This window comes from Mus musculus, chromosome 7 (genome assembly GCF_000001635.26).
Source record: "Mus musculus strain C57BL/6J chromosome 7, GRCm38.p6 C57BL/6J".
Classification (NCBI taxonomy): domain Eukaryota; kingdom Metazoa; phylum Chordata; class Mammalia; order Rodentia; family Muridae; genus Mus; species Mus musculus.
The window spans coordinates 7,828,349-7,841,331 of record NC_000073.6 but is presented as its reverse complement, the minus strand read 5'-3'; positions in this window follow the sequence as shown (position 1 = coordinate 7,841,331).

The window sequence follows — 12,983 nt, the reverse complement described above, 5'->3', positions numbered from 1 at the left end:
TCTACTGGGGCATATAATCTTCACAAAATCAAGGGCCTCTCCTCTCAATCATGGTGGAGTAGCCCATCTTCTGCTACATATGCAGCTAAACAAATGAGCTCTGGGGATACTGGTTAGTTCATATTGTTGTTCTTCCTATAAGGTCGCAGACCCCTTCATCTCCTTGGGTACTTTCTCTAGCTCCTGCATTTGGGGCCCTGTGTTCCATACAATAGATGACACTGAGTATCCACTTCTGGATTATCCAGGCACTGGCATAGCCTCACAAGAGACAGCTATATCAGGATCCTGTCAGAAAATGTTGCTAGCATAGGCAATAGTGTCTTATCAAAACTTATAATAACTTACTCTCTTATATGATATATATATCTTATATTTATATATAAATATGTAATATAAAAATAATATAAATATACTAATATATAATTATAATATATAATATATGAAATTATAATATATAAAAATATAAATGTATAATATAAACATATATGGACTCTACCAAAGGCATAGATGAGTTATACCATGGTGGTGCAAATTTCAGACCTGTCTAGGCTATTGGTGATGACGTCATATCTGATGTGTATAACTGAGAAGAGTTTGAATTCTTGAGATCAGTGGTGAAAGGATACTTGATTCCAAATATGTCCTTTCTTTCTTCTTCTGTGGTAATTTCCCGAGTTTTCTTTGCAAGAAGACCTGTCAAGTATCATTCCCACAAAGACCTATAACCTGTTGGGTCTTAATTTCAAGGCAAAAATGTTGAACTAAAGTGTCCATTAACATATCAAACTGTGCAGTGGACTCAGCATCCCTCTGTCTCTACTGCACATAGGTCCCTGGCTGGCATGCCTCCCTCCCTGCAGCCACCCCCCCAAAAAAAAATAACTCCCCAGTCCAGGTGATCCCCTGGGCTTTACTCGTTCCAGCTCCTCTGACACCTATATAACTCAGCCACTTTTAGCTGTGCTAGTCTCTTGGCTCAGGTGGTCCCTCTTGGTTGGAGTCCCCTCTTTCTCTTTTCAGATCTCCTCTCCTCACATGGCCCAGTTTAGGGTCATGTTTACTCTGTTAGGTTTCCTGTATGGTCTGAAACTCACTGTGACAAGCTACTCTCTAATCCCAAACATCAACTTGCCTCTGCCAGCAGTTCTGGAATTTAGGAGTGTTTCAGCAAGCCGGGCTTTTGGAGCTCAAGGAAATACTGACACATCTATAATCACAACACTCTCCCTAACAGATTGAGTGTAAGGCTCCATCTGGGGAGGTGTGTCCACTTCCTGGCGCTTGATCACACCACACAACTGAACTACATTGTCCAGAAGACATTGCACCGAGAATAGCCAATTAAAATAGGCGCATTAGTGACAACAAAAGGACTCTGGGCGGGACTTTCGACTTTGCATGCAGGAGGTTCTTTGAAACTTTTTTTTTTTTTTATTCAGCTTCACAGAAAACTGGTTTTATCAGTATTGGTCATGGCAGAAAAACGCTAGAGTTGAGGCATTTTTCCTCCGTCACGGAGACGGAGCTGAGGTTTTCGAAAGCCCGTGTGATCTAATCCAAGCTTCGAGGAGGGATGTCCACGTCCCATGGCCGCCTGGCAAGTGGAGCCCAATGGTGATTGTGGAGACTGCAGGTAGAGCCCTGCCCCAGGTGAGTGCCTTGTGATCTCCCACCTACCTGAGTTCTAGAGCGCTGAGATCAGGGTCAGGAGCCAACAGGGTAGACTCCATGTCCCCGACTGTAGGGCACTGGTGGACAAAATTATGGTAGTTTTGGTATTGTTTTTGTTTGTTTTTTGTTGTTTTGTTTGTTTGTTTGTTTGTTTGTTTGTTTTTGTTTTGTTTTGTTTTTGACATCTGTGTGCTAGATTGCTAAGGCTTGTGGGCAGGCCTGGGCTTGGAGGGAGAGCCCTGGGATGACCTCTACTGGCATTAGATGAGGGAAAGGGCTCAGTGCACCTAAGGACCTGACTTTTGTATACAGAGACTCTGGTGGCCAAAAAGATTAGAACAGGTGAGAGATTCGATCTAGTCAGTTTTCCAAGGGTGGTGTGGGGGTAATTTGGGTGTAGGCAGAGACCTGTGAATCCTTTGATAAATCCTGTGCACTTATGTTTCATTTCGAATGCAAGCTGTAGCAGGGGTGGGGGAGTTGTAGGGTGGGTGCTGGTGGTGTTCAGATCTTTGATGGAGTTATTTTATTCTCTCAGTATGCCCCTCTCCCCCACCTCCTTTCCTCCTCCATCGCCCCCAGGAGCTCTGGTGGGCTCCTGCTCTCCCTCCCTCCCTCTCCCCTTTCCACTCTCTCCTCTTCCCTCTTCCTTCACCCCTCTGCCTATTCATTTGCCCCTCTCCCTCCCCCTCCACTGCCCCTCCCCCTCCCCCTCTCCCTCTCTCTTTCCCCTCATCCCTCCCTCTCCCTCAGACTGGGCCTCTCTATGTAGTCATGGCTGTCCTGTCTCTCTATGTACCAGGGTGTCTTCAAACTCAGAGAGATTCTTCTATCTCTTAACTCACAAGTGATGAGATTAAAGAACCCTTTGTTATATTTTACTTTATTTATTCACATTTAATCTTGCCTCAAAATCACTGTTTACACCAGACTGGCCTCAAATTCACAGAGATTTGCCTTCTTGTGGGTTAGGGTCTACTTTGAGTAAGGGCTGCCAACTGAACGCTGGTTCATGGTGGAAGTGCCCTAATCGGAGCCAACCTCTTCTACATTTCCAAAGAGTTTTAAAAACTCAGCCATCAGGATGTGCTGCTGTGCTAAGCATAGCTGTGAGGGAAAAATTAAATTAAAAATGAATTTTATTTTTTTAAATAATATTACTAAGTTATATTAGTAATTGTCTTAGTTAGGGTTTTACTGCTGTGAATAGACACCATGACCAAGGCAAGTCTCATAAAATAACAACATTTAATTGGGGCTAGCTCACTGGTTAGATCTGGTAATCTCTGGAGTCAGTTATTATAGTTGTCTCTGGTTAGAGCTTGATCCTTTCATGATTCTGTTAGCCTTTATCAGCAGACCCTCGAGACTAGCTCACTCCTGAGTTTCCGTGGTTAGAGCCCTCTCTGCAGGCAAGCTCTCCTCTTGCACAGAAGGTGCACAGATATCTGTTGTTCAGGTTTGCTTCCAGGCACAAGATGAAGGCCTGAAACAGGGCCTGTCCCAGAAACTGTTAGCTTCTGTAGTCCATACTCTCACAAGTGCAGACTATTCTTGGTGGGATCCGGGAAGGAGGATGGCTCCCATGGATGCTAAGGCAAAACCCTCCTCAGCGGGGTGAATACCTCTCCTCTGGCATGGCAGGTGCCCGGATGTCTGGAGCATGAAAGAGGGTGGACCACAAAAGCTCTGTGGCTCCTGCCTGACCCAGAAGCTGTTAGCTTCTGTAGTCTACACTCTCACCTCTGCAGACTTGTCTTGGCAGGATCCAGGAACCAAGATGTCCCTGGCAGATGTTCTGTCACTGTCTTCCTGGGCTGGGCCAAGGCCTCTCCTCTAGCAGAGAAGGTACCTGGATGTCTCATTAAAGTCCTTGTTGATGTCCTCTACCATAATCATGAGATATGCTTTTAAATCCAGGTCTAGTTTTTGGGTGTGTTGCAGTGCCCAGGACTGGGCGAAGTGGGAGTACTGAGTTCTGATTATGGTGAGTGGTCTTGGTTTCTGTTAGTAAGATTCTTATGTCTGCCTTTCGCCATCTAATAATCTCGGGAGTTTGTTGTTATAGTTGTCTCTGGTTTAAAGATTGTTTCTCTCGTGATTCTGTTAGCCTCTATCAGAAGACCTGGGAGACTAGGTCTCTCCTCTGAGTTTCAGTGGTCAGAGCCCTCTCTGCAGGCAAGCTCTCCTCTTACAGGGAAGGTGCACAGATATCTGGAGTTCGGACCTCCCTCCTGCCAGAAGATGAAGGCCTGAAACAGGGCCTGTCCCAGAAGCTGTAAGCTTCTGTAGTCCACACTCTCACCTGCACAGACTAGTTTCAGGGATCCGGGAACCAAGATAGTGCCTCCAGGTACTCCTGGAAAGCCCTTCTGGGTGGGGCAGACACCTCTCCTCTGGCAGGGAAGGAGCTTAGATGTCTGAAGCCCAAAATGGGGTCTGCCTCAGAAGCTATCCTCTAGGGACCTTGGGGATGTCTACCGACCCGCACCTAGGTGACCCATTGCTGGCACTGACTGGAAGGGATTTGTGACCCTGGTCAGGCCGGCTTTTCTGCTTCCCTAATGCTGTCTCAGGTCCCACACGATTGGATTGGAGAGGAAGTTGTGTTACACTCACAGATGGTCCTAAGATGGTATGGAGAGTCCTCTAGGGACCTTGGGGGTGTCTGCCGACTCTGCACCCAAGGTGACCTAGAGCTTGAAGTCATTGTTTTTAATAGCTCTATTGTGTAAATGGAGTGAAATGACACCATAATCAAGGCAACTTTTATAAAGGACAGTGTTTAATTGGAGCTGGCTTACTGCTTCCAAGATTTAGTCCATTGTGATCATGGTGGAAGCGTGGCAACATTCTGGCAGACTTGGTACTCTAGAAATCAAGAGTTTCCAGCAGTCTTAAGGTAGAAAGAAGGAGACTGTCTTCTGCAGGTAGCCAGGATGATGTTGTCTTCTACACTAATCAGAGCTGACATGTAGAAGGCTTCAAAGTTCACCTATGCAGTGACATGCTTCATCCAACAAGGTCTCCAATAAGGGCACAACTCCAAATAGCACCACTCCCTATTGCTAAGAATTCAAACCATCTCACTATGTTTATCCTGATTTTATTATCCATCACAGTGTTGTGTTAGATATTAGCCCTGTATTATTACTATTTAGTAGTAGTAGTAGTAATAGTAGTAGTAATTGCCTTATTTTATTTGTTTACTTTACATCCCAATTGCAGCCTCTCCTCCCTTTCCTCCTTTCAGTCCTCTCATTACATCCCCTCCACTGTCCACTCCACTTCACTTACCTTTCTCCTCAGTAAAGGGGAGGCCTCTCATTGATATCAGTCCACTTTGGCATATCAAGTTGCAGTAAAACTAGGTAAAGTTTCTCCTACTGAGGCTGGACAAGCCAGCCCAATTATGGGAAAGAATTCCAAGAACAGGAAGCAGAGTCAAAGACAGTTTCTACTCCAGCTGGTAGGGTTCCCACATGAAGATTCTGCTGCATATCTGAATGTTTCAGTTTAAATAATTGGTGGGTTTTATTTGGTATTTATTATGGGTTGACAAAAAATAGCTTTGTACATAAAGCACCTATGAAACAGATAGATATACTTCCCAAGCGTGTAATCAAGTGGTTCTTTAAACCTTTCTAAAATTTTAAGCTTCATATAGTGGTGATCCCAACAAAAATATTCAGTTTTTACTTCACAACTATGATTTTGCTGCTGTTATGAATCATTTTGTAAATAACTGATATGCAACCCCAAAGGGGTTACAGCCCACAGATTGAGAGGCACTTTATTCCAACACTTTGGAGGCAGGGGCAGACAGATACACTAAGATACAAACAAGCCTGGACTACATATTGTATTCCAGGCCACCCTGGGCTTTAGAGTACACATTTCTCAAATAACAAGATACAGAAACTTTTTTTATTCCCTCAGCATTAGCAACAGAGAATTGAATAACAAGTAGTTCTGCTGAATGCACATTTGAAGATAATACACAGTACATGATATCACTTCTTTTATAAGCTATATATGATTTCATATTCTAATTCCTTTCAGATTACTGTGATAAAATCCAATGAATTATTTGATTTATCAAAGAAAGCCTTTAATTTGATTTACAGTGTCAGTGGGTTAGAGTGCATGCAGAACAGATGGAACAGCTGAGAGCTCTCCTTTTGGACCACAAATACAATTGAAAAAAACTGGCAATTTTAGGTATAAGTATGTAATAACTCAAATCTTAGTGCAGTGGCAGATCATTTCCAACAACATCAGTTCTCTTCTACCTTACCAAACATATCTCCAATCTGTGGACCAAGAATACAAACATACCAGGTTAGGGAGTCACTTTCATTCAAACCACCATATACATTAATCTAATTTTCCTAAATCATGAGGAAACTAGAAATTTCCAAGATACTAGGTTGAGCCATTGATGCCAACATATAAATATTGAGGACCTCGAGGGAGTAATACTATACACCACATCTTAAGATTTAAAGGTTTTGAAGCATCTGCAGGAGATATCTTGGATCCCGGACTCCATCAAGACTACTCTGCACATGTGAGAGTGTGGACTACAGAAGCTAACAGCTTCTGGGACAGGTCCTGTTTCAGGGCTTCATCTTCTGCCAGGAGGCAAGTCTGAACACAACTTGTCTGTGCACCTTCACTGAAAGAAGAGAGCCTGCCTGCAGAGAGCGCTGTGACCACTGAAACTCAGGAGAGAGCTAGTTTCCCAGCCAATAGAAAATAACAGAATAACAAGAGGAACAATCTCTCACCAGAGACAACTATAACAACTGACTCCAGAGTTTACCAGATGGCGAAAGGCAGACATAAGAATCTTACTAACAAAATCCAAGACCGCTCACCATCATCAGAACCCAGTACTCCCACCTCAGCTAGTCCAGGGCACCCCAACACACCCAAAAACAAAGACCCGGATTTAATGGCATATCTCATGATGATGGTAGAAGATATCAAGAAGGTCTTTAATAACTCACTTAAAGAAATACAGCAGAACACAGCTAAAGAGTTACAAGTCCTGATAGAAAAACAGGAAAACACATCCAAACAGATGATGGAAATGAACAAAACCATACTAGGCCTAAAAAGGGACGTAGACACAATAAGGAAACCCCAAAGTAAGGCAACACTGGAGATAGGAACTCTAGGAAAGAAATCTGGAAACATAGATGCGAGCATCAGCAACATAGTACAAGAGATGGAAGAGAGAATCTCAGGTGCCAAAGAGTCCATAGAGAACATCGGCACAACAATCAAAGAAAATACAAAATTCCAAAAGATCCTAACTCAAAACATCCAGGAAATCCAGGACACAATAAGAAGACCAATCCTACAGATAATTGGAGTAGATGAGAATGAAGATTTTCAACTTAAAGGGCCAACAAATATCTTTAACAAAGTTATAGAAGAAAACTTCCTAAACCTAAAGAAAGAGATGCCCATGAACATACAAGAAGCCTACATGACTCCAAATAGACTGGACCAGAAAAGAAATTCCTCCCGACACATAATAATCAGAATAACAAATGCACTAAATAAAAAGAGAATATTAAAAGCAGTCAGGGAAAAAGGTCAAGTAAGATATAAAGGCAGGCCTATCAGAATTACACCAGATATTTCACCAGTGACTATGAAAGACAGAAGATCCTGGACAGATGTTATACAGACACTAAGAAAACACAAATGCCAGCCCAGGCTACTATGCCCAGCCAAACTTTCAATTACCATACAAGGAGAAACCAAAGTATTCAAAGACCAAACCAAATTCACTTTGCACAAACCCAGCCCTTCAAAGGATAATAACAGGAAAAAAAATACAAGGACGGAAACCATGCCTTAGAAAAAACAAGAAAGCAATCCTTCAACTAACCTAAAAGAAGACAGCCACAAGAACAGAATGCCAACTTTAACAAAAAAAAAAAAATAGTAGGAAGCAAAAATTACTTTTCCTTAATATCTCTTAATATCAATGGACTCAATTCCCCAATAAAAAAACATAGACTAACAGACTGGCTACACAAACAGGACCCAACATTTTTCTGCTTACATGAAACCCATCTCAGGGAAAATACAGACACTACCTCAGAATAAAAGGCTGAAAAACAATTTCCCTAGCAAATGGTCTGAAGAAACAAGCGGGAGTAGCCATTCTAATGTCCAATAAAATTGACTTCCAACCCAAAGTCCTCAAAAAAAGACAAGGAGGGACACTGCATGCTCATCAAAGGTAAAATCTTCCAAGAGGAACTCTCAATTCTGAATATCTATGCTCCAAATACAAGGGCAGCCACATTCATTAAAGAAATTTTAGTAAAGCTCAAAGCACACATTGCACTTCACACAATAATAGTGGGAGACTTCAACACACCGATTTCATCAATGGACAGATCATGAAAACAGAAACTAAACAGGAATGCAGTGAAACTAAAATAAGTTATGAAACAAATGGATCTACCACATATCTACAGAACATTTTATCCTTAAAAAAAAAGATATACCTTCTTCTCAGCACCTCATGAGACCTTCTCCAAAAATGACCACATAATTGGTCACAAAACAATCCTCAACAGATACAAAAATATTGAAATTGTCCCATGCATCCTATCAAATCACCATGAATTAAGGCTGATTTTCAATAACAAGATAAATAATAGAAAGCCAACATTAAAGTTGAAACTGAACAAAACTCTTCTCAATGATACCTTGGTCAAGGAAGGAGTAAAGAAAGAAATTAAGTACATTTTAGAGTTTACTGAAAATGAATCCACAACATACCCAAACTTATGGGACACAATTCAAGCATTTCTAAAAGAAAAAGTCATAGCTCTGAGTGCTTCCAAAAAGAAACTAGAGAGAGGACACACTAGCAGCTTGAAAACACACCTAAAAGCTCTAGAACCAAAGGAAGCAAATTCACCCAAGAGGAGTAGAAGGCAGGAAATGATCACACTCAGGGGTGAAATCAACCAAATGGAAACAAGAACTATTGAAAGAATCAACCAAAGAAGGAGCTGGTTCTTTGAGAAAATCAACAAGATAGATAAAACCTTAGCCAGACTCACTAGAGGGCACAGGGACATCATCCTAATTTAAAAAATCAGAAACAAAAAAGGGAGAGATAACAACAGAACCTAAAGAAATCTAAAACACCATCAGATCCTTCTACAAAAGGCTATACTCAACAAAACTGGAGAACCTGGATGAAATGGACAAGTTTCTAGATAGATACCAGGTACCAAAGTTAAATCAAGATCAGTTTAATGATATAAACAGTCCTATATCCCCTAAAGAAATAGAAGCAGTCATTAATAGACTCCCAACCAAAAAAAAAAAAAAAAAAAAAAGCCCAGGACCAGATGGGTTTAGTGAAGAGTTCTATCAGACCTTCAAAGAAGATCTAAACCCAGTTCTTCACAAACTATTCCACAAAATAGAATCAGGAGGTATTCTACCCAACTCATTCTATGAAGCCACAATTACTCTGATACCTAAACCACAGAAAGACCCAACAAATATACAGAACTTCAGACCAATTTCTCTTATGAATATCAATGCAAAAATCTTCAATAAAGTTCTCGCTATCAGAATCCAAGAACACATCAAAATAATCATCCATCCTGACCAAGTAGATTTCATCCCAGGGATGCAGGGATGGTTCAATATATGGAAATCCACCAATGTAATCCGGTATATAACCAAACTCAAAGACAAAAACCACATGATCATCTCGTTAAATGCTGAGAAAGCACTTGACAAAATCCAACACCCATTCATGATAAAATTCTTGGAAAGATCAGGAATTCAAGGCCCGTACATAAACATGATAAAAGCAATCTACAGCAAACCAGTAGCCAACATCAAAGTAAATGGTGAAAATCTGGAAGCAATCCCACTAAAATCAGAGACTAGGCAAGGCTGCCCACTTTCTCCCTAGCTATTCAACATTGTACTTGAAATCCTAGCCAGAGCAATTCGACAAGGGAAGTAGATCAAGGAAATACAAATTGGAAAGGAAGAAGTCAAAATATCACTTTTTGCACATGATATGATAGTATATATATATGTGATCCTAAAAATGCCACTAGAGAACTCCTAAGCTTGATAAAGAGCTTCAATGAAGTAGCTGGATATAAAATTCACTCAAACAAGTCAATGTCCTTTGTCTACACAAAAGATGAACAGGCTGAGAAAGAAATTAGGGAAACCACACCCTTCTCAATAGTCACAAATAATATAAAATACATTGGTCACCTTCCTTGCAAGAGGAGAGCTTGCCTGCAGGGAGTACTCTGACCACTGAAACTAAGGAGAGATCTAGTCTCCCACGTCTGCTGATAGAGGCTAACATAATCACCTGAGGAACAAGCTCTAACCAGAGACAACAATTAAAACTAGCTCCAAGATTACCAGAAGGTGAAAGGCAAACGTAAGAATCCTACTAACAGAAATCAAACTGCTCAACATCATCAGAATGCAGCACTCCCACCCCACCTGGTCCCGGGCAACCCAACACAATCTAAAAGCTAGACTCGGATTTAAAAGCATATCTCATGATGATGGTAGAGGACATCAAGATGGACTTTAATAACTCACTTAAAGAAATGCAGGAGAACACAGTTAAACAGGTAGAAGTCCTTAAAGAGGAAACACAAAAATCCCTTAAAGAATTACAGGAAAACACGACCAAACAGGTGATGGAATTGAATAAAACCATCCAAGACCTAAAAAGGGAAGTAGACACAATAAAGAACACCCAAAGTGAGGCAACAATGGAGATGGAAACCCTAGGAAAGAAATCTGGAAACATAGATGCAAGCATCAGCAACAGAATTCAAGAGATGGAAGAGAGAATCTCAGGTACAGAAAATTCCATAGAGAACATCAGCACAAAAATCAAAGAAAATAAAAAACGCAAATGGATCCTAACTCAAAACATCCAGGATATACAGAACACAATGAGAAGACCAAACCTACAGATAATAGGGGTTGATGAGAATGAAGATTTTCAAATTAAAGGGCCAGCAAATATCTTCAACAAAATTATAGAAGAAAACATCCCAAACCTAAAGAATGACATGCCCATGTACATACAAGAAGCCTACATAACTCCAAATAGACTGGACCAGAAATGAAATAACTCCCGACACATTATAATCAGAACAACAAATGCACTAAATAAAGAGAGAATATTAAAAGCAGTAAGGGAAAATGGTCAAGTAACATAAAAGGCAAGCCTATCAGAATTACACAAGATTTTTCACCATAGACTATGAAAGCCAGAAGATCCTAGACAGATGTTATACACACACTAAGAGAACACAAATGCCAACCCAGGCTACTATACCTGGCCAAACTCTTAATTACCATAGATGGAGAAACCAAAGTATTCCACGACAAAACCAAATTTACCCATTATCTTTCCATGAATCCAGCCCTTCAAAGAATAATAACAGAAAAAAACAATACAAGGATGGAAATCAAGCCCTAGAAAAAGCAAGAAAGTAATCCCTCAACAAACCAAAAAGAAGACAGCCACAAGAACAGAATGCCAACTCTAACAACAAAAATAAAAGGAAGCAACAATTACTTTTCCTTAATATCTCTTAATGTCAATGGACTCAATTCCCCAATAAAAAGACATAGACTAACAGATTGGCTACACAAATAGGATCCAGCATTCTGCTACTTACAGGAAATCCATCTCAGGGAAAAAGACAAACACTACCTCAGAGTGAAAGGCTGGAAAACAATTGTCCATGCAAATGGTCTCAAGAAACAAGCTGGAATAGCATTCTAATATTGAATAAAATCGACTTCCAACACAAACTTATCAAAAAAGACAAGGAGGGACACTCATACTCATCAAAGGTAAAATAATCCAAGAGGAACTCTCAATTCTGAATATCTATGCTCCAAATACAAGGGCAGCCACATTCATTAAAGACACTTTAGTAAAGCTCAAAGCACACATTGCACCTCACACAATAATAGTGGGAGACTTCAACACACCACTTTCATCAATGGACAGATCGTGGAAATAGAAACTAAACAGGGATACAGTGAAACTAACAAAAGTAATGAAACAAATGGACTTAACAGTTATCTACAGAACATTTTATCCTAAAACAAAAGGATATACCTTCTTCTCAGCACCTCACGGGACCTTTTCCAAAATTGACCATATAATTGGTCACAAAACAGGCCTCAACAGATACAAAAATATTCAAATTGTCCCGTGCATCCTGTCAGACCACCATGGATTAACGCTGATCTTCAATAACAACATAAATAATGGAACTCCAACATTCACGTGGAAACTGAACAACACTCTTCTCAATGATACCTTGGTCAAGGAAGGAATAAAGAAAGAAATTAAAGACTTTTTAGAGTTTAATAAATAAGAAGCCACAACATACACAAACCTATGGGACAAAATGAAAGCATTTCTAAGAGGGAAACTCATAGCTCTGAGTGCCTCCAATAAGAAACTGGAGAGAGCACACACTAGCAGCTTGATAACACATCTAAAAGCTCTAGAAAAAAAGGAAGAATATTCACCCAAAAGGAGTAGACGGAAGGAAATAATCAAACTCAGGGGTTAAATCATCAAAGTGGAAACAAGAAGAACTATTCAAAGAATTAACCAAACGAGGAGTTGGTTCTTTGAGAAAATCAACAAGAGAGATAAACCCTTAGCTAGACTCACTAGAGGGCACAGGGACAACATCCTAATTAACAAAATCAGAAATGAAAAGGGAGACATAATAGATTCTGAAGAAATCCAAAAGACCATGAGATCCTTCTACAAAAGGCTATACTCAACAAAATTGGAAAACGTGGACGAAATGGACAAATTTCTTGACAGATACCAGGTAGCAAAGTTAAATCAGGATCAAGTTAACGATCTAAACAGTCCTATATCCCCTAAAGAAATAGAAGCAGCCATTAATAGTCTCGCAGCCAAAAAAAAAAAAAAAAAAAAAAAAAAAAAGCCCAGGACCAGATGGGTTTAGTGCAGAGTTCTACCAGACCTTCAAAGAAGATCTAATTCCAGTTCTGCACAAACTATTCCACAAAATAGAAGTAGAAGGAACTCTACCCAACTCATTCTATGAAGACACAATTACTCTGATTCCTAAACCACAGAAAGATCAAACAAAATAGAGAACTTCAGACCAATTTCCCTTATGAATATCAACGCAAAATACTCAATAAAATTCTCACTAAATGAGTCCAAGAACACATTAAAGCAATCATCCATCCGGACCAAGTAG